This window comes from Stomoxys calcitrans, chromosome 3, assembly GCF_963082655.1.
Source record: "Stomoxys calcitrans chromosome 3, idStoCalc2.1, whole genome shotgun sequence".
Taxonomy (NCBI): Eukaryota; Metazoa; Arthropoda; class Insecta; order Diptera; family Muscidae; genus Stomoxys; species Stomoxys calcitrans.
The window spans coordinates 115236419-115263433 of record NC_081554.1 but is presented as its reverse complement, the minus strand read 5'-3'; the positions used below and the strand labels follow the sequence as shown (position 1 = coordinate 115263433).

The 27015-nt window shown below is 38.9% G+C and overlaps 1 protein-coding gene across 5 annotated transcripts in view; it reads right to left on the bottom strand.

The window, feature by feature from the left end:
* The window catches only part of LOC106091562 (dipeptidyl peptidase 4), a 193081-nt gene that overhangs the window by 120282 nt on the left and 45784 nt on the right, over nt 1-27015 (bottom strand). For 3 of the 5 annotated variants that reach the window (XM_059364984.1, XM_059364983.1, XM_059364982.1), the window contains one exon: nt 22834-22864. The exons of the other annotated variants lie outside the window; for them this stretch is intronic. The gene's annotated coding sequence lies outside the window, so the exon portion shown is untranslated. The remainder of the gene's footprint in view (nt 1-22833; nt 22865-27015) is intronic. 5 annotated transcript variants of the gene reach the window in all.

Here is a 27015-nt window from a genome sequence, read left to right as displayed (position 1 = left end):
TTATACCAAGTTATGAACCGAGTGGGGCCATACTTGATTTGGCTGTTGGAAACCAAAGTGGAATTCATTTGCAAAATTGCAGCCAAATCGGATAACAATTGCGTCCTATAGTGGCTCAAGAATGTCAAGATCTGGAGATCGGTTTATATGAGAGCTATATTCGGTTGTAAACGATTAAGATTATACTTGGCACAGTTGTTGGAAGTCAAAACAAACCAAGATCGATTTATATGGGAGCTATATCGGGTAATGAACCGATTTGGGTATACTTAGCACAGTTTTTGATGAAACACTTCCTGCAAAATTTCTGCCAAATCGGATGAGAATTGCGCCCTCTAGAGACTTAAGAAGTCAAGATCCCAGATCAGTTTATATGGCAGCTATATCAGGTTATGTACCGATTTGCGCCATACTTAACAAAGTTATTGGAAGTCATAACAAAACACCTCATGCAAAATTACAGCCAATTATTGCGCCCTCTAGCGGCTCAAGAAGTCAAGATCCAAAATTGTTTATATGGCAGCAATACCAGGATATGAGCCGATTTGAATCATACTTAGCACAATTATTAGAAGTCATAACAAAACACCACGTACAGCCAAATCGGATAAGAATTGCGCCCCCTAAAAGCTGAAGAAGTCAAGATCCCAGATCCATTTATATGGCAGCTATATCAGGTTATGAACGATTTGAACCATACTTAGCATAGTTGTTGGAAGTGATACCAACACCACTTGAAAAATTCTAGTCAAATCGGACGAGAATTGCACCCCTCTAGAGGCTCAAGCCCAAGATCGGTTTATATGGCGGCAATATCAAAACATGGATCGATTTGGCCCATTTACAATACCAACTGACCTACACTAATTGAAAGTATTTGTGCAAAATTTCAAGCGGCTAGCTTTACTCCTTCGAAAGTTAGCGTGCTTTCGACAGACAAACGGGCGGACAATGCTATATCGGCTTAAAATTACATGACGATCAAAAATATATATACTTTATGGGGTCTTAGACGCACATTTTGAGGTATTACAAACAGAATGACGAAATTAGTATACCCCTATTCTATGGTAGACGGTATAAAAATACGTTTCCTTTGATTTCCATATTGTCATGATTGGTCTATAAATATTTTGGCGGGCTTGGGGGCCTCCTAAATTTGGATACCAAATTGTTGTTTTTATATTACGATAAGAGTGCAGACATTACTTTGTTTGACTCGCCCCAAACAACTTCGAGATCAGGCGTTTTTACAACCATTCTCCAATCACTAGGAAAATTTAAAGAAAATCGATTCGGCCATTCTTAAGTCTATACGGAGGAAACAAAAATAAAACAAACACTTTACCTAATATTGTATAAGGTTGCTTCAAGTATTATAAAAAATGAAAAACTGCACTGACGTCGGACGAAGGCACATGCAGTATGCCTTCATGTGAATCTTTATTTCGTGATTTTGTAAGCAAAATTCCGAGGTTCATTGCCATTTTGAACATTTTTCAACCCATACCCTCCATTTTTTTCCTTTTGATCCCGATAAGCAAAATAAATAATATTATAGCGACCGGTTACCGACAACCCGTGAGGCAGGAAAAAATGCGTGGTTGGACATCCTACTGATTCGGCTTACACAGAAAAACATGTGTAAGTATTCGGTTTCTAATTATCATTATTATTGATTTTTCACTTATTTTCAATAAAACGCGTTATTAGATTTACGATTTTGTTTGTAATTAATATCTCTACTTACCAACTCCAAAAGGGCGTTTGCAAATGTTGTCATTATATTTACAACTATTTTCAAATATCAATCTTATATATAAAATTCAATTTGTGTTTGTTTGTTCCGTATAGACTCTGGAAGGAAATATAGGAAACATGGAAGGAAATTTTTTGATATCGGGAGGGGGGGGCGGACCCTCCCCCTTACCCCATAAGTACTACCCAAAAATAAAAGTGTACAGATCTGCATAATATGGGATTCAAATGAAAGGTATTCAAGAGTAGAGTACGAATTTCATAATAAAAGTTGGGTGCCAGCAGCTGGGGGGCCGCCCCAGCCCCAAAACCCCTTAAAATAGGTTTAGGGACTCAAATGAAAGATATTCGGGAGTAGATTTCGAATATGGTCAGGAAGTAGGAATAGGCTTTTTAATTTATTGATAACGAAAGGGGGCGGACCCTCCACCGTTACTTCAAAAACACCACCCAAAATCAAAAGTGGACCGATAAGGACAATATGGGTATCAAATGAAAAATATGCGGGAGTAGATTACGAATCTGGCATACAAATTCATATCGAAGTGTAGGGGGTCACCCCACCCCCACAATAACGCCCAAAATGGGCACATTAGCCTATAACGGACATATGGGACTCGGTTTGTTTGTTCCGTATGGACTAAAAAACGGCCAAACCGATTTTCTCGAAATTTTCCGCATAGGTTGGTCTGAGAGGAAACATAGGCTATGTAATTTTTCAATATTAGAAGGGGGACGGAGCCCCCTCCCCTTATGCCAAAAATACAACCCAAAATCAAAAGTGGACCGATCGGGACAATATCAGTATCAAATGAAAGGTATTGGAGAGTAGAATGCAAATATGGTATTAAAATTTGAGTCAAAGTACCCATCGCGCCCAACCCCAAAACTTTCCATACAGACATTTTCGACGTTCATTTAAATATGGGTAGATTTCGAATCTGGCATACAAAATAAGATCGAAAAATAGGGCGTCAAGCCACCCCTCAAAACGCCATTAGACCCATTATGACTATATGGTACTTGGCTGAACCGATTTTCTTAAAATTTTCAAAGATTATGTACATTTGTCTGGAAGGAAACATAAGCTATATAATTTTTGGATATCGGGTGGAGGCGGGTGGGAATAAAGAACGATATTTCAGTGCAAAGTGCCGGCGGCCGCCCCAGCCCAAAACACCCTCCAAACAATTCATATTTACCGGCCATGGCAATATAAGGCTCAAATTAAATGAATTTGGTAGTGCAGCACGAATTTGATATCCATATTTGAGTCGAAATGTCTGAGGTGCCATCCCTCCCCTAATGAGAACATTACCCTAAGGAAGAACATTACCACCAGGAACCGAGAAGGGGCTAATTCTCACACACAAATGAGTGCTTTCCGATTCAAGTTTAAACTCAATGATAAGGGACCGTAGGTAGTTTTCGCAAATTTTGTTTGTTACTTTGCTACTTTATATGGCTTTAAGGTAATATCTGCATGGTAATGATGACTTTGCATATTAGTGCTCTTTTCTAATGGCTGTTATTCATCTACTCCTATTTTCCATAAGTTAATTTTTATGGATACTCGTGCTAGGTGCGAGAACGGGAGCCAGCGGGCTTGGCTTACTCTAGAAGTCTATTCTCTATCCAGACTATGGTCCAGATTCTAAAGATAAATCTTCACCATTGTAAGGCGCCAGAAGGGGTTGTCGCTGGTATGAATTGTGTCTTGTGCGACCACTACCGTGAGGCTAAGGGAGTTTTCTCTTTGGTCATGTGGTGGCTACGGACACTGTTTGATCCTTGACACAATGTCCGATGTTCCAGGCAGTGAGGATTACACCCTACCGGAGCCGCTTTTTGATTAAATGTTCTGTACCATTATTCCTGATAGAACCGATTGAAACTACGATATCCTTGGTAATAGAAGTAACATAGATACGGATAGTTCCAAACAAGACGACCAGGTGGGCTTTGGGTTATACTCTAAAGATCTAGAACTGGTCATATCGAAAAGGTTACCCGACCACTGCAGTGTGTATCAAGCGGAGATCCTTGCAATTAAGGAAGTGGTGGAATGGCCAAAATATAATATCATTACGACGATTGGCATAAATATCTTCTCAGACAGCCAGGCACCCATTAAATCCCTGGAGAACGTATTTCTGAACACAAAAACCGCCCTCGACTGTCGCAGATCTCTCAACGAGATGGCTGAACAGTTAAAAATTCACCTGCTCTGGGTGCCGGGCCACAGAGATATCTTAGGAAATTGTAAAGCGGACGAGCTTGCTTGACTAGGAACTACCCTACACATTCCAGGGATGCTGGAATCTGTGGGTATGCTTCTAGCGACGTAAAAGCTTATTTTCAGGACCAGGCCCGAAGGACAACGAATGATAGATGGTCACAAAGAGGGGACTGTGAGCACTCCAAAACTATGTGGCTTTGATGTCATTGGCTAGAACAGACGTCTCAGTCATTGTGTCCGTCATGACAGGTCACTGTCTAATCGGAAAACATGCTGCCAGACTGAAGGTTGCCTGTAATGACTTTTGCAGAAGCTGTGAGGACATCGAAGAAGAAGACACTACAGAACACCTCACTGCCAGTCAGAAGGAGTTTCATTTTAGGTTCTCATTTCTTTGAGAACCGGTCTGATTTCCTTCTTCAGTTCCTGTGGTATCAAAATGGACGAAAACGTCTAAGTGAGTCTGATGGCAGATTGCCACTTAAACCTAACCAAACTACCGGCAATGGCCTGGTTTTGTAAATCCGATAATAATAGTAATTGATTTGGTGCCAAAAGATGAGAAATTTGTAAATATAATTATTTCTGTTGAAAATATTTGTAAATATAATAACTAACAAATTTACAAACGCCCTTAGGCCATTGGTAATAAGAAATATTAATTATAATCAAAATTGTAAATCTAACAACGTGCTTAGTTAAAATGAGTGAAAATCTACAAGAACAATAATTAAAACAAGAAAATTGGCATTTTTCTCTGTAGCCATGTCCATCTGTTCGCATAGCCTTTCTGTGCTGATAGTCCGTCTGTCGGTTTTTTTTTTGTGATTACAACTGGTCGTCAGACACTTAATGAAGATGAGACGGATAAACCAGAGAAACGCACCGTTCGTCGCCAGCCTTTAAGTAAAGGTCGCGTTTCCGACTCAGTGAGGTTCAGTATATGAGGGTCTCCATAGAGCATTTCTTCTTAGACCATCGCTACATTAGGTTTAGAATAGCACGGCCAGCGCCGAATCCGGTAAGCTTCCAGAATAAGTTGAAAACCAACTGCCCAAAGGACTACTCAGAAGAAGACTTGGGCAAGATTATTTAGATTGTCCAACCATAGAAGACATTGACGAAAATGTCAACAGGATTCGGACTGCACTAGTGGAGTCTTTCGAAGATAGTTGTCCTCTTCGAGAAAGGAAATCAGCCCAAGAAAAACCCTGGATGACCGGGGAGATTCGCAATATTAGGAAAGAGGTCCGCAGACTTTTTAACCGAGCACGTCGTAAAAGGGGAAGTATTACACACGGCTCAAGGAATACAATAAGATTACCAGAGCGGCAAAACATGCCTCCTGGAAGCTTTTCTGCGAACAAGTCGATAGCGTTAATGACGCCGCCAAGATAAAAAAGTTTCTCTCAAAAACCCATGTCCAAACTGAATCTTTAGTAGTCGATATGGGAGTTAGAGCAGAGACAACGGAGGACATGTTGAGGCATTTAATGAAAATCCATTTTCCGCAGGATACGACGGTACTCACGGCGACACCGGAATCATTGAATAATGACGTTGATCGAAGGTTTATCATAACGGAATTTATAGTCACGGAAGCCTTGAAGAGCTTCAAACCATTTAAGTCACCCGGACCTGATGGAATATTGCCGGTGTTACTACAAAAGGAGGCCGACTTCCGGTCGCCTAATCTGGCCAAAATTTTCACAGCGTGCCTGGGTCTTGCATTTACTCTGAAAGCCTGGCAGAAGGCAATGGTTGTGTTTATACCCAGGCCCAGCAAGGCGAGATCAGAGAGCATGTTGTCTTGGCATAGGCAGAGCGATGAGGACTACGCCCACTGGGGCACTGGAGACTATTCTAGATATCCGACCCATTGACTTACAGATTAAATGTGAGGCAACCACTGTGGCTATGAGACTTAAGGCGATGGAAGAATGGATTGAGGATGGGACCAGCTCATACCATCGCGAAATGAACGGGGCGACGATAGGAAACCTGGAAGGAAGAGAAGAGGTTTCCGATCGGATACCTGAGACGACACTTGAGGTCGAGTGCGAGGCACTGCTTCTGGAAGATCATGTTACACGGATGGATCAAAACTAGGGGACAGATTGGGCCTGGGGGTCTACATTGAGAACCCAGGAACTGAGATCTGTTTTAAACTGACCGGGCGATCACGGAAATCGTTAGGTGTTAACTCAAGGACGTCGAGTTTGAACATCTTTACGGAAAGTAAAATGGCCATTAGGGCAATAGCAACCAGGACGGTAAGGTCACGAACAGTCTTGGAGTGTAAGAAAGAGATTAACGCCTTCTCTGCGTATGGCACAATCGTTTGCCATGGGTCATCACGGAGTAAGGGGGAATTAAATGGCAGACGATTTGGCAATGAAGGCCAGAGAACTGCCGTCAATAAACTTGATTCACCTGAAGCCTTTCGGGTCGACGCAATCCATTTTAAGAGCGTGGGCGATAAACGCGCATATAACACTGTGGAACAGCGAAACAGTTGGTAGGACGGCGAAAATCCTATCGGGTGATCAGGATCGTGAGAGGACAAGGCTATTACTGAAAGGAAGTAAGAAGGAGATTAGTATAGCTTTTGGTGCCATAATGGGACACATAGGACTACTAACTCACTTATGCAAAATGGATGCGGAAAGTGATACCACGTGTAGGGCATATGGGGAAGATGATAAGACGTTCCTTTGCTTTGCGTTTCTCTGCTAACAGACACCGGTCCTTAAAAGGGGACACGTTACCAGACATGAACCAACTATGGGGAGTAGTATTGCAAACAGTTAAGGATTTTATAAGTAGCACGGAATTCATAACTTAAATTTTTCTTTTTCGAGGTTATTTTTTAGGTTTTAGAGTGCACAACAAGCCGAATACTGGCTTAGGTGTATGCCTATAGTGGCATGGGGCACAATAATATCTGCACCTCTATTCAACATAACCTAACCTAACGTGTAGTTCACATTTGTAATCCGATTATCCCGAGAATTTGTCTATATATCACTTATTTGGCTCACGCACGCAAAGAAATAAAACGTTTGGGAAATTTTTACGACAAACTAAATACTTTTATCACGAAGTTTTGCTTTTATGGTTACCATGTACGTTTTGCATCAACATATTGAAAGTTAGCGATAAACGTTGTATTATTGAACGTAACTTACTTTGTAAACCATTTGCATGTTTCGTCTACGGTAGAAGAAGATCCTTTTGTTGTAAAAGGATTTTGATATAATTGTGCATCATCGAAGTAAATCCAAATATGCTCTTAAAGAGTTTAAATTACCAACTGAGATATGCTTATAGTTTGTAAAAATTTGAGTTTGAATTATGTTTAAACATTAAATTGGCATACCTCAATCAATCAACAATCAATTTTAAATGTTTGACGTTAAATTAATTTATAAATAAATAAAAACGTGATGAAACCGCGAATAACATCTTCTATATACATTATGAAATAAAAATAATTGTCAGGGTAAAAAAACATTATATTTGTAACAAATTCTTGCAAGAATTTATCGCAAAAAACAAGAATTTTTAACGTAAACAAAGTCCAAAGTTTTTCAGAAAAGAAGTTTACTTGGCGAAAATTGTCTTTGTGTCGAACGAATTTTTCTTTGCGTGCAGACAAACGCTATCGGTCTTGGTGAAAATCGGTTCGGATTAAGATACAGCTCCCATATATATAAATCGCCTGATTTACACTTTTATGGGCGTAGTTACTAAAATCTTCAACTGATATGCACGACATTTAATTTGAAGTATTTTATTTCACATCTGGAAACCTCTGCCAAATTTCATCAAAATCGGTTCAGATTTAGATATAGCTTCCGAAGCTATTATTATTGGGTTGGTGTTACTGTAAGAATTTCTGAGTCCAACTACACATTTTATCACAGACACAGTAGTGTTGCAAGGTACAGTTTGTGATTTTGTGATAAACTCCATATCGATATCCCAAACAAATAATTAAAACTTTTTTTTTTTAGTTTGTTTTTTACATATTTAGTAATACCACATACAATTTTAAAGCATTTCGATTTTTTTTTTTGATAGGTAAAAAAGTATCGCTGGTTTCATAGAAAATATTTATATGTGCATAACTAAAATTTTTTATATATCACAATACATTGAAATATTTCTTTGTTTCAAATTAAATATTTAGTACGATATTGGTTTGTCCTTGAGCTTGAGTATAAGAATATTTGGGAGTATCTATGTCATAGGTTAGGTTTAAGAGGCAGTCTGCTATCAGACTCACTTAGACGTTTTCTTCCATTATGATATCACAGGAACAGAAGAAGGAAGATGACTTCTAGTTCCTACAGTTGAACCATCCAGAACGCTTTAAAAAGCCCAATAACTTGTGAATGTTCACATCAGCTAAGTCAGACAGGTTCCCAAAGAAATGAGAACCTAAAGTTGAACTCCTTCTGACTGCTAGTGCGAGACTCATACAGAAGGTGTTCTATAGTCTCGTCTTGTTCGATGTCCTCACAGCTTCTGCAATAGTCGTTGCTGGCTACCTTTAATCCGTCAGCATGTTTTCCGACTAGACAGTGACCTATCATGAGGGACACAATGGCTGAGACGTCTGTTCTAGCCAATGACAGCAAAGCAGTATGGCATAGAAGCCACCCAATTTTTTAAGGTTGCCATATCAATTTTGTACTATATTGTCATTATCATGTACTTAAGTGTCCTGTATGGCTTCTATTTTTATACCCATCACCGAAATATCCATTTCCGACCCTACAAAGTATATATATTCATAATCTAAGACGATCTAGCCATGTCATTCCGCCTGTTTGTTGAAATCACGCTACAATCTTTAAAAATAGACATATTGAGCTGAAACTTTGCACAGATTATTTTTTGTCCATAAGCTAGTTAAGTTCGAAGATGGGCTATATCGGACTATATCTTAATATAGCCCCCATATAGACCGATCCGCCGATTTAGGGTCTTAGGCCCATAAAAGCCACATTTATTATCCGATTTTGCTGAAATTTGGGACAGTGAGTTGTGTTAGGCCCTTCGATAACCTTCTTCAATTTGGCTCAGATCGGTTCAGATTTAGATATAACTGCCATATAGACCGATATCTCGATTTAAGGTTTTGGGGCCATAAAATGAGTGAGCTATGTTAAGTCCCCCTACATATTTCTGCAATATGGTACAGATTGGTCCAGATTTGGATATAGCTGCCATATAGACCGATCTCTCGATTTAAGGTTTTGGGCTAAAAAAAGGCGCATTTATTGTCCGATGTCGCCGAAATTTTGGACAGTGAGTTAGGTAAAGCCCCTCGACATTATTCTTCAATTTGGCTCAGATCTGTGCAGATTTGGATATAGCTGCCATATAGACTGGTATCTCGATTTAAGGTTTTGGGGCCATAAAAGGCGCATTTATTATCCGATTTCGCCGAAATTTGGGACAGTGGGTTGTGTTCTTCGACAGTTTTCTGAAACTTGCCTCAAATCGGTCCAGATTTGAATATAGCTGCCATATGTATCGATATCTCGATTTAAAATCTTGGCCATCCATAAAAAGTGTATTTATAATCCGATTTCACTGAAATTTGACACAGTGATTTATGGTAGGCTTTTCGTCATCCGTGTCGTATATGGTTCAGATCGGTTCGTTTTTAGATATAGCTACTTAAAAGACCAATATTTTGATATACACAATTGAACAATGGCTTGTACTTATAAGTTTTTGGTCCAAATCGGAACATATTTCGATGTAGCTGCTATGGGGCACAATGTATGCATTTTTCACCGGATTTTGACGAAAGGTGGTTTACATATATGCCCGAGGTGGTGGGTATTCAAAGTTCGGCCCGGCCGAACTAAAAATCTTTTTACTTGTTTTCAAAAAAATTAGCAAAAAGTATATCCCAGAGATCTTCAACGTGATTCAAATAGGGATCCATGGCGGGGCGCTATTGTAGAGATACATTTCTTGAGGTCTTTATATAGTTCTGCATTCATTTTAGTTGGAACAAAGTACATTTGTAACTCTCAGCAATTAAAATTCATATGTCTTTATACAGTTGAGTTATGGAAGTTTTTGAATTTGACATTGCTATACAAAGCCAACATATTGCTACAATATATGTTGGATATGTTGTTTGGAAACAGATATTACATGTGTTTCCAACTTATGTTTTCATTAGCTGCTAGTTGTCGAATATGCACTTTTGTCTATGGTTTGTGTACATCCTCTCCGCTCAGCTCTGCTATAGTTGGTAGAGCGTGGCCAAAAAGCTACTGCATTGCGGTGTGGATTGACTGCAGCTGTAATTTTCATTATCCTTTAAGTTACTAATCTCATTTAAATAATCATTCCGCTCCCCGTATACGAATGTTTGTCTCCATGTGACATTTTTTGTCAAAAAACGAAAAAAAAAGGATTATAAATCTATTTTTAATTTTATTAAAAAGTAGGTTGATTCTCAACAATTGCTTTGTATTTCATACCAATCACCGAACATTTTGGAAATTTAGGCTTTTAGCTTCTAAAATTTAAATTTTAACTAAATTTTAAACTTCCACAGAAATTAAGAATAACGGTACTTTGGAAAAAAGTTCAAACAGAGAATTGGTTATGAAAAGTGTTCAAGGTAGTGAACATTTTGTCCTTTAATTGTTGGTCTCATTTAGATGAAAATAGCAAACATTTTTTGCACATATAGTTGTTTGTCTGGTGTATATACTTAGTTTTCCAATTTCATGCTGGGACCTAAAATACTCAACTAAATTCCTTATCGTTAATTGATCGCCAATATATTTCGTATTTTGCTTATTGGGATCAAAAGGAGAAAAAAATGTGGAGGGAATGCGTTTCTCTATTTGCAAACCAAAAATTGTCCTTTATAGAATGGTCTAATTGACATATGCCTAAGCCATTGATTGTTGTGGGCTATAAATACTAAAAAATCAAGCAAATCATTCCATGCTACTCGTAAAAATCCCAATTTTTTCTTCACTCCAAGCCGGGCAATGACAAAGGAAATGCTCCAACGTCCTGTAAAAATACCGAAAGCTATACTAATCCTCTCAGAATTATCCTCGTTTTATCCGGATATCTCTAAAGGGTTTTCCTTGTCATACCGACCGTTTTTATACCCTCCACCATAAGATGGGGGGTATACTAATTTCGTCATTCTGATTGTAACTACTCGAAATATTCGTCTGAGACCCCATAAAGTATATATATTCTTGATCGTCGCGACATTTTATGTCGATCTAGCCATGTCCGTCCGTCTGTCCGTCCGTCCGTCTGTCTGTCGAAAGCAAGCTAACTTCCGAAGGAGTAAAGCTAGCCGCTTGAAATTTTGCACAAATACTTCTTATTAGTGTAGGTCGGTTGGTATTGTAAATGGGCCATATCGGTCGATGTCTTGATATAGCTGCCATATAAACCGATCTTGGGTCTTGACTTCTTGAGCCCCTAGAAGGCGCAATTCTTATCCGATTGGAATGAAATTTTGCACGACGTGTTTCGTTATGATATCCAACAACTGTGCCAAGTATGGTTGAAATCGGTCCATAACCTTATATAGCTGCCATATAAACCGATCCGGGATCTTGACTTCTTGAGCCTCTAGAGTGCGCAATTCTTATCCGATTGGAATGAAATGTTGCACGACGTGTTTTGTTATTATATCCAACAACTGTGCCAAGTATGGTTCAAATCGGGTTATAACCTTATATAGCTGTCATATAAACCGATCTTGGGTCTTGACTTCTTGAGCCTCTAGAGGGCGCAATTCCTATCCGATTTGAATGAATTTTGGCACGTAGTATGATATCCAACAACTGTGCCAAATATGGTTCAAATCGGTTCATAACCTGATATAGCTGTCATATAAACAGATCTGGGGACTTGACTTCTTGAGCTTCTAGAGGGCGCAATTCCTATCCGATTTGGCTGAAATTTCGCAAGACGTTTTTTATTGTTACTTTCAACAACTATGTCAAATAAAGTACAAGTCGGTTCATAACCTGATATAGCTTCCATATAAACCGAACTGGGATCTTGACTTCTTGAGCCACTAGAGGTCGCAATTATTATCCAATTTGACTGAAATTTTGTACGACGGATTCTTTCATGACCATATGTGTTTATTATGGTCTGAATCGGTCCATAGCCCGATACAGCTCCGATCTCTCGATTTTACTTTTTGAGCTCACAAAGACCGCAATTTTTATTTGAATTGGCTGACATTTTACACAGGTCTCCAACATATAATTTAATTGTGGTCCTAACCGAACCATATCTTGATGTCGCTCTAATAGCAGAGCAAATCTTTTCTTATATCCTTGTTTTGCCTAAGAAGAGATGCCGGGAAAAGAACTCGACAAATGCGATCCATGGTGGAGGGTATATAAGACTCGGCCCGGCCGAACTTAGCACGCTTTTACTTATTCTGTTTCACAATGTGCGATCGTCGCCCACGTCATATTGGACTATATTTGGATATAGCTGCAATATAGACCGATCTGTCGTTTGCATTTGTTCGCATTTGTTACCCGATTTCGCTGAAATTTGGCAAAGTGAATTTCATTAGGCCCGTAGATCCAAGCCAAACGAACACAGAATTGTCCAGATTGGAACATTTTTGGATATATCCGCCATATAGACTGTTCTGCCGATTTAGGGTCTTAGGACTATTACAGGAACATTTATTACCCGCCTTCGATGAAATTTGGAACAGTGAGTTGTATCAAGATTCCCAATATCAGATCGGGCTATATTTAGATATATACCTGCCACATGGACCGATCTTCAGCTTTAGGTTCTAAAGACTTAAAAGGCGCATTTATTCTTCGATTTTGTTAAAAATTGAAACAGTGAGTTGGCCTCGACTTCCGATCCGAATATGGTGTATATCGAACCATATTAACATATAACTGCCATATAGACCGATATGCCGATTAAGGGTCTTAAACCTTAAAAGGCGCATTTATTACCGGATTTCGCTGAAATTTAAAACAGTGAGTTTTATTATGCCCGTCAATTTCCGAACCAAAAATGGTCTACATCGGATAGGGCATATAGCTGCAATATAGACCGATTTGCCGATTTTGGGTCTTTGGCCTATAACAGACGCATTTATTACCCGACTTCGCTGCAATTTGAAATCCCCAATATGGTCCACATTGGGCTATATCTAGATATGGCTGCCACAGAGGAGACCGACCTTCATCTTTGGAGCCTGAAGATCATAAAATGCGCTTTTGTGCTCCGATTTTGCTGAAATTTGAAACAGTGAGCAAATATGGTACAGATCGCATCATATTTATATATAGCGGTCACCAGGGACGTAGTCAGGATTTTATTTTGGGTGGGGCACCCAAAATTCTTCTCTTACTGTGAAATTGGTAAGATACTTCCATTTTTTTTTTTTTTGTATATTTGTCGCGATTACTTCTTGTAGATAATAGATTTTGAACCAAAAAAACTTTCTGATTTCATTCATTAGGACATTCTCATTATTTATGGGAAAGCCCTAATGTTATCAGTGATTATTTAGTTGTTTTTCAAAGAATTAATCGTGAAAAACAATCGTTTCACTTTACAGTGAAACGCGAATTCAATACCCACGTTTAGGGAAGTACGGTGTAGAGCACGCTTTTGAGTTTGGCAATGTTGATGTGTTTGTTGTTTTTAGCATTGAAGATTCGTTTGTATCGAAAAGTGGAAAGTAAGGCTTTCTTCTCTTCTGCTGAGCTAAGCAGAGTTAGAGGACTTATTGAGCCCTGCTTCAAAACAAAATCGTGCTCTACACTGTACTCAATAGTCGTTGGTGCTGATGAAGTTACATGGCGTAACGAAAATCGCCACCCACTAACCAGTCAAAGTGAAAATATATAAATTTGCACTTAAATCGGACAACGGAATCAAGGCTCATGCGTAATGGGTTAAAATTCAGTCTTCAAAAATATTTATTGAAATTTGTCTAAAGATAAAAATTTAGGATAACGTTGTTTGGGACAGATAAGATTTTTTAATGATCTCGCCCCAACAGGCAGTAAACTTGAAAAAAAAAATAGTGAAAGACTTTAAAAATATTTAGGCAAAATGCATTGAGCGGGGACAAAAATTTTATTTAAATTTTGGCTTTAAAAGAGAATCTTGAGGCTAGGTTGTCTTCAGAGTTTTTCCCTGCAATTTAGTCCTTAAAAAAATTCATAATAATTTAGTCTTTAGAAAAAATTGTACTAAACTCTTTTTTTTAATGTTGTCTTAAACATTGTCTTTAGAAAAATTTTAAAGAAATTTTGTATTAAAGAAATAATTTCGAGGGAGGTCCGGTTCATGCTGAAGGTTTGTCATTAGATTTTATTAGAATTTGTTAGGAAAAAATTTCGTTAAAATTTTGTTTTTACTAAGAATTTTGTTTCAATTTTGTTCTTAAAAAAAAATAATTTTAAGGCGGCCCTGGCCCTCAGCAAAATGTCGCCTTTGTAGAATATTATTACTATAAAATTTTATTATTTTAAAAAATGTTACTAAAATTTTTTGTTTAGAATAAATTTGATTTGGATTTTCTTTAGAAATAATAATTTTGGGGAGCTTGGGCCCGAGAGCCCCCTGGCTGTTACATGGATTGATCATTCGCATTATGGCTTAATCACATGAACGACACACTTATTACCCGATTTCGCTGAAATTTCGAACCGCTACTTGTACACAACTTCTCGGCATCTGAACAAAATATGATTGAGATCGGACTATATTTGGATATCAATATAGACATGATAGTGCTATAATAAATATATCCATGGTGGCGGGTATCAAATTTAACGCATTGTTTACTTGTTATTAAGATGGGATGGGAAGGCCCAGGGAAAAACGTATAAATATGTACATCTTGAAATGTGTCGTAGCCTTTTTTAGGGTTTTCCTGCATACTAAATTTTTCTTTAGCTAATACGTTTTGAAACGGGTGTAGTATGACCCACCCGCCATAGCAAACGTGCCTTATTGACGAGTTGGAAGTTTAACTCTTTAGTTTATTGCACATGTGCTGCATTTCAGTAAAGCCAAGCAGTAACTTTGGTGTGTAAGGTGGAATAGGATAGGTGCAAATCACTTCATTGAAATGTTTACAAAGACCATCCCTTTGTCCCACCCCACAACGGTTATTTCAATACGCACTCCGATCTGGCATGTTAATCCGATAGGATGAGAAGGCGAACAGGAAGAAGTTAGAGTGCAAAGATTGACTTGGTTATGGTTTACAATAGCAAAGTTGTAGTTTGTTGTTGTGAGTGGGTAGGGGGGTGGGTGTGGAGGATTTTGAGGTGGTGGACGTATGTATATGGATAAGAAAGTCATAGGCTCATATGTACATGTCGGTTATTTTGGATTTTGTTTGTTTGATTTCGTTATAGAATCCATCTTAAAAACACTCGCCAAGTAAGTGACTGCTTGCGCTTGGCAGCTTAGTTTTATTTCAACATGAACAAGGGCAGAACACTGCTTCGTTAAGTGATGGAACCGCCACCCTTTGGTGTAACTCTGAGTATGACGTCGCTCATAGAAATGAAGTAGATTTGGTTTTTTTTTGCTGGCTTGCGTGATCGATTCCGTTCCGTCTTTTTTTTTTTTTTTGCTCCCACTGTGATGCATTTCACACATTCTAATATACTGACGTCACTAAGAAGGGCCAACGAATATTGCAGACGTTAGTACCATTGCGAGACATTCACGTGAGCCTGCACATAACGATTTCCAGGGATATTGAGTAAAATCACGTCATTTTGCAAAAAGTCACAACAACCATCATTAGTGGTAGGTACAATTTTTTATGGACAAATTGGAACATTGCATCGGAATTTATTTCAAAAGTAACAGCCTTCTTAAGGGTTCACAGTCATAGAATGAGATAATGAAAATACAGTTGGAAGATACAAACCTTATTTCTAAAATATTTATAACTAACATATATAAAACTACTCCTACGGCCCTATTCTCAAAACTTAATGTAGATTTGAAATAGCTTTATGTGACATGTTTCGTTTATAGAACTGCCAAATAAACCTTTTTTAAGGCTACAAAAAGTTTTGTTAAACAGGTCGCTGGGCTTTTGGACTGAATATAGTAATCGGTTTCCTAAAATTTACACTTCTCGAGTATTATATTAATCGACTTTGAGTTTTAGCTGTATGGAAAACTTTGAGAAATAGACAGGTCCTTATCCTCTACCGATACGGATTTGTTGCAGTTTTATGAGGGAAAAATAACCTAAAAGGCTGCACTCAGGAGAATTTATGCGAAAATAATGCTTTTAACAGAGCGGAACGTATGTTTCAGTCGTAACGGTTTGAATCCTAGTCAATTCAATTTAAAACCATTAACACTAGTCGGCACAATTTCTCTCGAGCGGGTGACAATTTAGTGACATCCTCGATAGGAAATGTATGCATGCATCCGTACATGCTTGTTCATATTCATGTACATGAGTGACGCTCATCGTCAGGTCAATGCTGCCATCTTTGCTGCTGTCAAATAATTTAAATGAAAATGAATTCAAATGCAATATCAGTCACAACGGCAAAAAATGAGAACAAAGTGAAAATACATCTGCAGCACCATACAGGCTGGCCATGACGACGAGAACCCCAAATGTAGGAAACTTGGCAAATGTGTATTGCCTTGAGCTTAACATTGAAGATTAGCATTGCCGAGCATGCAAAATATTTCATGACCACCTTCACACGCTAGGCCATTGCGTGAAAGGTCTTTATGCCGAAAATACACTCAATTAAATGTTCCGGCTATAAGTAAAACCGTGCAACGAACATATCTTGAAAGAACATCTTACATGTTATATGTATGGATTCTAAATCGTCCAACTAGGGTTTTGTTAAGAGAATTTCCGGGAAAATTTTTATTTTTACCCGGGAATACAGAAGTGAACAATATGATGAATCTGACTTAGATTTCAAATTGTTTAAAGTTTTTTTTTTTTTTTGAATTTTATACATTCATTCAATTGTAACAAAAACTTAAGATTGGGGTGCCATATTCCCTACAATCCTTAAAATAAAATCTCGGAATTTTGGAGAAAAAATCGCAATGGAATAAATGAGTCCATAACAACTTACCAATGTGGGTAAACGCTTAGAGTCAAACATTTTAGTATTGGTATAAAACCACACTAATTAGGATATTGCGGACAAGGTCATTTAGGGTTTGTATCCAAAGATAAGAAAAAGATAAGAAACATTTGTGTATAATTGGAATCAGATTGGTTTAATCGTTCAAAAGATAGGTAAGGTTAAAAGGAGGACATGGCTTAACCGAATCAGGAGGGATATCTCCCAGCTCACAAAGACGACGAGATCCATCTTTCTCACCAGGTCGAGCTTTGCGCCCTCCCAGGGAGCGTGGATACCTCTGACGAGATGTTTGAAGGTATCAATACATTCCGCCGACGCAAAGCGCAGCGTAAAGATGTGCCCTCTATACTCGCAGCTCATCATTTGTATGGGTTGACACTCTACAAAGTTCCACACATGTTCGAAAATCCGATCGTTAACCAGACCTCCACTTGGGACCGATGATATGGTGGAATCCTATCGGATGCATAGTCAGCTTATCTTTGTTGTGCTTCCTTGCCACTCTGGCGTAAAAGGGCCGGACATTACCATTCTCAACGACCATCTTCCCCTTCAGTGGCTTCGCAGAGTATTTAAAAGCGGGGAGCTCTTTTTGCTCTTCAGCATTTTAGCAGTGTTATGCCCTTCGGGAGATCTGATTCTTTTTCCAGCTTCCGTAGAAGTGCTTGGAATGTCAGTTCTATCCCTTCCAGCATCCTGCACTTTCGCCGGTACATACTCCTCTGTCTCCCTCGTTGTGCACCGGAATGCTTTCTCGGTCTGCTTGTGAGCTTCGCAAAGCCATCGCTCACTATCTGAGTCCGAGTGAGAAACACCAACTTTACTTAAAGGCTGGGGACGAACTGTGTATCCCTCTGGTCTATCCGTCTCTTCCTCATTGAGCTGTTGAGTCTTTGGAGTCCATTGATAGCCTACTCCAAAAAGGCTTTAAAATTTTTTCGTAATAGGTAGTACCTAATCCGAGGTACAGATATATATTTTTTTCTTTGAGGAGCGAAATAAAAACACGTCCGCTCCACTCAATGGCTACAACAGCTTCAACATAAACAAAGTTAGTTACGCTCAATAATGCTGCGTTAATGGCTAACGTTTGATATGTTAAATCGAAACAGTTACAATAAAAGAAAAACTTTGCAATAAAAGTAATTTGTTTTTGGTAAAAATTTCCCAATATTTTTTTTTTGCGTGTGGATTCCCTACAAAGAGTTATATTCTAGTGGACTTCGCGTCGTATCGGTATGGGTTATCGTTAACCAATGGCTATAATATTGGAAGATGTATGGTATGCGTTTGTGTTTTAGCAAAAAATGGTTTTCTCCTGGGACGGTCTAATTTATCTGCATATATTGATATAAATGTTTACTTCAGTCTATGGAGTGTATACTTACAGACTAGCAATATAAATAATAAATAAATGCAAGTTGAGAACAATATCTTCCACCTTTTTTGTTTGTTCACCCACTATTCGGATATAAGTGATCAGCAATAATATTACACTACAAAACCAATTTTTTTAATTAATTAAAATTATGGTTGCAGAGTTCTCAGTATCTTGCTGCGCTGCGAAAGGTTCCTTCGTCTTGATAGCTGGTCCAGTCTTGAATATTCTTGATCCATCTAACGGATCCGTTCTTCCTCTGGCGGGTTTTCCTTCAATTTTTGCTTTTTGATCTTGCTCCCATGTCAAATATCGTCCGAATCGGTCTTCAGCCTGATACAGCTTCTCTATAAACCGATCTCTCTATTTTACGTTTTGAGCCTCTTATTCGATTCGATTTCGCTGAAATTTTACATATAGACTTCTACGATGGTCTCCAACACTTAATTCAATTAGCATAGCAATTATTTTCTTTTATCCTTTGTTTGTCTAAAAAGAGATACCGGGAAAGAACTCGACAAATGCGGTCAATGGTAGAGGGTATATAAGATGTTATGACTGGTTTAAATTCTATGGTGCACAAAAAAAAGCTTCTCTCGCCATCTCTATACGACATCGTATTTCTTTTGATACGTCCCATAGTTCGTTTAGGAACACTCCCAAATACTTAAATATTTCACTTTTTCAATATTTGTATTGTTTATTTTTAACGTTGTATTGTCGCTGTTGTATGCTGCTGCTTGCCAGTTGTGTCATCCGCATATCTAATATTATTAATGAAGATTCCATTTGTCCGTATTCCCATTCTTTCTTTTTCAATTACTTCCATGAATATTCTTTGGGAGTAAATATTGAATAACACGAGGCGAAAGGATGCATGCCTGCTTAACCGCTCTTGAGATGACTATATCATCGGTGAGTTCGCCGTTTGCATTAATGCGTGTTGTCTGATTCCAGTATATTTTTCTAGTGCGTCGCATCCCTTTTCCTTTAATATCTATTGAAACCAAAAATCAAATGCGTTTTCATAATCGATGAAACACACGAAGACACCCTTTTGTACATCACGGCAATTTTGGATCAGCAATTGAATAATTATCAGTGCTTCCCGTGTACTCATTTCTTCTCTAAAGCCAAACTGTGCGGTTCCCATATACTTTTCACATTTTGCGTACATATATTCTTTTACTACTTATTCTTAGGAATATTTTTGGTGCATGACTCATTAAAATGATCAGTCTGAACTCCTCACATTTTCTTGGATTGTTTTTTTATGAATGCTAATAAAGGATGATTTTAGCCGATCTAGGGGGTATTGACCAGTGTCATATATATAATCGAAAAGTGTCTCTAAGCTCGAGGTCTTAGTTTGTAGTTTATATTTTATTCTATATTTCCGGAATACTATTTAAAATTGGAAAACATACATAAAAATATATTTGAATCTAAGCACAAGACGATTTCTAAGGATAAACTTACGAGCAAATAATGTCTACTATAGCGCGGTTGAGTATAAAAAGGACACCTTAAGGTTTTGCGTCAGCAGAATGTATTAATGCCGTCAAAGAGTTCGTCAGAGGTATCCACGCTCCCTGGGAGGGTGCAAAGCTCGACCTGGTGAGAAAGGTGGACATCCTCCAGCTCACAAAGGCGACGATCTTCGTCAAGGGATGGGGCACTTAATTTGCAACGGAACGCATGTTGGGATTCTTGGACAAGCAAAACCAAGGTTTGGTCGAAGAGAAGTAGGAGGTTTTCCACATGGAGGAGAAGAAGGAAGGAACTCTCCTTGTGGTGAGCATTAATCACGTCTCCATAACAAGTTTGTATAAGTCAAAGGCATGTCGTTCAAAGGGGGCAAGGCTGTCTTTTTCTAGATTGAGAAGACTAGAATAGGCAAGGATCCGCATATTGAGCCATCAGACCGAGCAATGGCGGATGACTTAATACCGTCTAGCGAACAGGGGGCAGTGCAGGGACTAGTGACTCAATACAGCGTAACGAAAAGGGACGCGACGACTTTCTCAAGATTTGAAAGACTAGCATAGGCAAAGATCTTTATATTGAAACACCAGTCAGTGCAATGACAGGAAAGTCAATGCACCCTAACGAACAGGGAGTAAACGATGAGACCATCACCTACTCTCAAGACGCATTTTTGTTCATGATTTAAAAGACTAGTACTAGACATCAGACAGTGCAGGGACGACAGACTCAATACAGCCTAGCGAACAGGGACCCTTATAACACTTAATATTGGTAATCTTTATTAATAGGATTAAGGAGGATGTTTTAGATGTGACAATATGTTCGGAAAATCTAATGGATGAGGTTTTGGATTGGAGGGTCTCCATGGAGCACTACTTTTCTGACCATCGCACATCAGGTTTAACATAGCATGGGCAGCGCCGAATCCGATAAGCTTCCGTAATAAGTTGAAAATCAACTGGACAAAACTCGGAAGACTATTCAGAAGAACACTTGGGCAAGATAATTTAGATTGTTCAAGCATAGAATACGCTGAGGACGATGTTAAACGGACTAGTAGAGTCTTTCGAACATAGTTGTCCTCTTCGAGAAAGAAAATCAGCCAAAAAAAAACCATGGATTACAGAGGCCCGCAGACTTAACAACAGGGCACGTCATAAAAAAAACGGAAATTTATGGGGATGTGTATTACTCACGTCACAAGGAATACAAGAAGATTGTCAGAGCGGCAAAACGAGGCTCCCGGAAGTTTTTATTTGAACATGTCGATAGCGGTAATGACGCTATCCTGTTTATTTATTTATTTTATTTATTTTTAGTATCCTTTACAACAAGATTTGCGTCTAATGTTTACAGTACAGGTTTTGATAAAAACGCATTTTTCACAGGATACGATACAACGATACACCGGAATTTTTGGATAATAAGATTTTTCGAAAGCTTATCATTACAGAATTTATGGTAAAAGAAGCCTTGATGAAGTTCAAACCATTTATGCCACCCGGACCTGATGGAATATATATTCGGTGTTACTTCAGATAGAATTTGGAGCATTTGCGCTGCTTTCGCGGAAACAGACAGAGGCACTTAGGTGGGGACACAATACCAGACATGAACCAACTAAGGGGAAAGGTGTGAAAAATCATTAAGGATTTTGTAAGTAGCACGGAATTCCTAACTTAACATTTTCTTTTTAGAGGTTACTTTTTAGATTTTAGAGCGCACAACAAGACGATTACTGGCTTAGGTGTATATCCATATTGGCATGGGGTGGATTAATATCTGCACCCTCTTTTCAACCTTACCTCATCTACTACCAGATAGTCGGCCTCTATCTGTAGATAGATGTAGACTATCTGACGACCCATCTGGCCACTATTTCCACAGCGTGCCTAAAAGTTGGATATACTCCGAAAGGGAGGAGGGATTTGAACCCGTCTGCTACTCAGACGATGTTAAAATACTTCTAAGATAAGGATTTTCTCTTTTCAACCTAACCAACTAATAAATTTCTTTGAATGTACGATTCCATACAAATACACTGAAATTTGTTTGCTATCGCTGTTGTTTTAGCAAACATTTTAGTGGAACTCCTTCAGACTTGTTGACGTCAGCTTCATCCAATCTACCGATGTTCCAGTCGGTGGTTGAAAGAGTGGGATAACAGCCCCTTAGTCTCCCAAGTCTGCATTCAGGATCTGAGGGAATCCTTGGTATCCAAGCATATGCCATTGGTCGAGAAGGAAAATCTTCCTTCTTGACTAAATCCAATGCAGCGCTTTGCCAAATCTTACCAATCCTTTATTATGACTCATCGATACATTTCAATTGATCGTTCATCCCCGAAAGCAATTAGTTTGTATCGGCCCCGATACCAGCCTGCATTGTCACAAACTGAAGGAGGCCCAGGCATTTGCACTCCCGTTCTACCATCACCATTCTGTCCTTAGCGATATTAGCAAAGGTTCTTGGACCCATAATTCCATTGTTCGACTTAGATCTTTTAAGGCTGGGATGCCCCACAGGTAACCTCAGCCCTTTGACTAACTGCAGTGCCGTTTCCGAATTAAGGCGTGTAGCTTTTGGGGAAGCTTGTGCAGCGAATCTCCGAGCCAATTTTATGGAGCCTCTCTCTCGGTGGGAGTTTTAGAACCAAGGCTCCCAATAAACCAATATTTCGATCTCTTAAAAAGTTTTTTTTTGGTTTAAGTTTTCTGTACTGTAATTGAGTCCTTCATGGATTTGCTTGGGTCTGTATAAGATGAAGCCTTTATCATGGTTGGCTGTAATGATTTCATACATACCAATATCGACTGTTATGGTCGTTGAACCTACCTGCAAATAGAAGAAAGACTGTTTTAAATAATATAATAGTAGGTACATAATAGAAAAATCTTATATATAAAAATCAATTTGTGTTTGTTTGTAGGTTTGTTTGTTTGATTGTATGTTTGTGTGTTCCTTATAGACTCAGAAACGGCTGAACCGATTTGCTTGAAATATTCACAGATGGTGCATAATGATATCGTGGTGCAAATAGAGTACTACATTTTTTGATATCTGATGGGGGGGACGGACCCTCCCCCTTACCCTAATTTTCAGAAACGCCAGATCTCGGAGATGGGTGGTGCGATTTAAACGAAATTATGTGTGCTCTCATATAGTACCCCAAAAATAAAAATTTGGTATCCAAATTTTGGATGGGTTACCTAGGGGGGCCGCCCCACCCTAAAACTTACCAAACATATACTTAGACCAATCACGACAATATGCGACTCAAATGAAAGGAATTTAAGATAAGAAAACGTATCTGATATCTAATTGTCGAACCAAGTGCTAGGGGGACCACTCCAAACCCCCAAAACACACCTAAATCGCACATATTTACCGACCACTGCAATATGGGACTCGAATGAAAGGTATTTGCGAGTAGAATACGAATCTGATATCCAAATGTGGGACCACGTTTCTGGGGGTCCACCCCTTTCCCAAAACACCCCCCAAACAGTACTTATTTACTGACCATGGGAATATGGGGCTTAAATAAAAGGTATTTGAGTGCAGAATTAGAATCTGATATCCAAATATGAGACCAAGTATTTTGGGGGCCGCTTATCCCCAAAAACCTCCCCCAAAGGGAACAGATTTACGACCATAGCCACATGGGGCTCAAATGAAAGGTCTTTGGGAGTAAAGCACAAATCTGATATCAATATTCGGGAAAAGTGTCTATGGGGCCACCCCACACCCACAACACCACCCAACCACCAAAACACCCCTAAATCGGACATATTTACCGATCATGACAATATGGGACTCAAATGAAAGGTATTTGCGAGTAGAATACGAATCTGATATCCAAATGTGAGCTCACGTTTCTGGGGGGGTGGACCCCTTCCCCAAAACACCCCCAAATAGGACTTATTTACTGACCATGGGATATGGGGCTTAAATAGAAGGTATTTGAGTGTAGAATTAGAATCTGATATTCAAATATGGGACCAAGTGTTTGGGGGGCCGCCTCTTCCCAAAAACATCCCCCAAAGGGCCCAAAGGGGACAAATTTACGACCATAGCCATATAGGGCTCAAATGAAAGGTCTTTGGGAGTAAAGCACGAATCTGATATCAATATTTGGAAAAAGTGTCAATGGGGCCACCCCACCCTCCATAACAACACCCAAATAGTAAGTATTTTCTGACTTTTGCAATATGAGGCTCAAATAAGAGGGTTTTTAGAGTGGAACACGAATCCGATATATATTTCCAAGGCCAACTCACTGAATGGCCGCACATCCCCCAAAAACCCCCCAAGCCGGTCATGTTTGCCGACTATGGAAATATGAAGCTCAAATTAAAGGTATTTGGGAGTAGACCACGTATCTGATATCAACATTAGGGACCAACTGTCTAGGGGACGTCCCACCATCATAACAACCCCCAAATAGGACGAATTTGCTCACCAAGACAATTTGGGTCGTAAAGAGAGTGGAACTAAATATTTATAGTTTTTAGGGCCAATACCCCAAGCCGGAGATATTTGCTGACTTTTGCAATAAGGAGTTTAAATAAGATTTGAAAACGAATTTGATATCCAATTTTGAGGCCAATGGCAATATGGGGTTCAAATAAATGATATATAGATATATGAGAATAGAGCACGTTGCTGATATATTTTCCGGGCTAAGTGTTTGGGCGACCACCCCATTCCCCAAAACACCCCTAAATCGGGCATATTTACCGACCATGTCAATGTGGAGCTTAAATGAAAGGTATTGGGGGGTAGAGCAAGAATTGATACCCACTTTCGGGACCAATTTTCTGGGGGTCAACCCCTTTCCCAAAATATGGGATTCAAATAAATGATATATATGTATATGAGAATAGAGCACGTTGCTGATATATATTCCGGGCTTAGTGTTTGGAGGACCACCCCAATCCCCGAAACACCCCTAAATCGGCCATATTTACCGACCATGTCGATGTGGAGATTAAATGAATGGTATTGGGGGGGTAGAGCAAGAATTGATACCCACTTTCGGGACCAATTTTCTGGGGTTCAACCCCTTTCCCAAAATACCCCACAAGCAGCATTTTTTTAGTGACCAAGGCAATATGGGGCTAAGAATTTGATATCCAAATTTAGGACCATGTATTTAGGGCATCACCCCTTCCCCAAAACACCCCGCAAAGGGTAAACATTTTTCGACCATGCGAATATGTGGTATTTAAGATTAGAAAACGAATTTGATAACCTATTTTGGGCCATGTGTGTGGGGGACGCCTCATCGTGTAAACTCCCCTAAACCAATGGCAATATGGGGTTAAAATAAATGGTTTTTGAACGAAGAGCACGATTGATTTTTCAGGGCCAAGTGCTTGGGGGACCACCTCACCCCCGAAAACACCCCTAAATCAGATATCATGAGAGTAGCGGGCTGAAATAAAGTATTTTAAGAATGGAGCACACCTTACATCCAAACTTAAATTCGTAGACCAATAAAAATCATATGGGTTTCGGACAAAGGCACTTATATTGTTATACAATTAGTCAAGCGATATACTATTTTCGTAGCATGGTATTTCACTAAAAGCTCTTTAATTGTCGAAAATAAATATTCCAAGGAAACTTTTGTTCCATATAAAGTAAAAGAAGGCGCAGCACAAAATTTTGTTTTTTGTTGATCTTTTCTTCCATAGTTCTTTTTGTTTCTATGTGCGTCGAAGATCACTCATTTTTGGATGGCATTTATCACACGTGTAATTGTAATTGCGGCTCTAGGCGAATAAAAATTGTTTAAAAACTTACTAGTCCTAGGGAAGATAATAAACTTGTATCTATTTGCTTTGTCCGTATTGTAAAATAGCACATTTTTTTCCAATTTCTGTTCTCTTCTTCGGAGATCTGGCGAAACAATTAAAATTTTCTTCAACGCTTATTTACAATGGACGGCCGTATCTAATGGATGTCGTGATGTCGTCATAGTGTCTTGAACTGGCATTGCAGAGGCCAGCCACGGCACCCACCCACCACAACACTCAAAGCAACCCCAAACACTGGCGCGCGCATACAGTGGCAATGACACCACTACAATGACATTCGGTGTCAACATTGTCGTCACTTGTGCCTGCCTTGGCCAAGCCTAATAAATGCATGTGTTGGCAAACTGTAATTTGTATTCGTGTTCCGCTTTGTAATTCTTGCTTCTTGGTGTGATTGTTTGTTACCGCCGCCGCCTCTGTTGGCGTTGTGGTTTTGTCAATTCATTCACCTACTGTTTTAGTTGGGATGGCAGCATAGTTCTATATATTTTATTTACGCTTATAATTATTCCGTTGACAGTGATGACGATGAATATTTCTCAAGAGATTTGGTTTTGGGCGTCTTTTAGACCTGCCCACCCATCCGTTGCTTCCCTAGCATGCATCGAGTGCATGAGCGTGCTAAGCGAGGTGACAAAGCCATAGCACTCATCCTTGCAATTCAAGCACATCATAAATTTGATTTAATATTTTCTGTTACGTGGCAAACCATCCAACTCTAAGGCACTTGTTTGGTAAAAAGCATTGCTATTCAAAATCACTTCAGTTCCAATTGAAATTTACATCAAGGTTATTTTGCATACACTCAGAAAAATTCTCGTCGTAACTATGAGTTAGTTACATAATACAAGTTAGTTCATGATATTTATTCACGATAAGTTAAAATTTCTTCAAGAGTAAGAAAATTAACTGTGTACAAATAAAAGCAACTACTCCTGAGCAGTGTTGCCACTCAAGAAAATTATTTTCTACGAAAAATTAAGAAAAATCATACCAAATGCGACCAAAACCTACAAATGTTATACAAGCCAAAAACGCAACTAAGACCAGATCGACTTAAGATTCATAGAGGATATAGCCATGTCCCTCCGTCTGTTTGCTGAAATCACTCTACAACCTAAAAAATATAGGTCATCGTTAAAGATGGAGATGGAAAGATGGAGG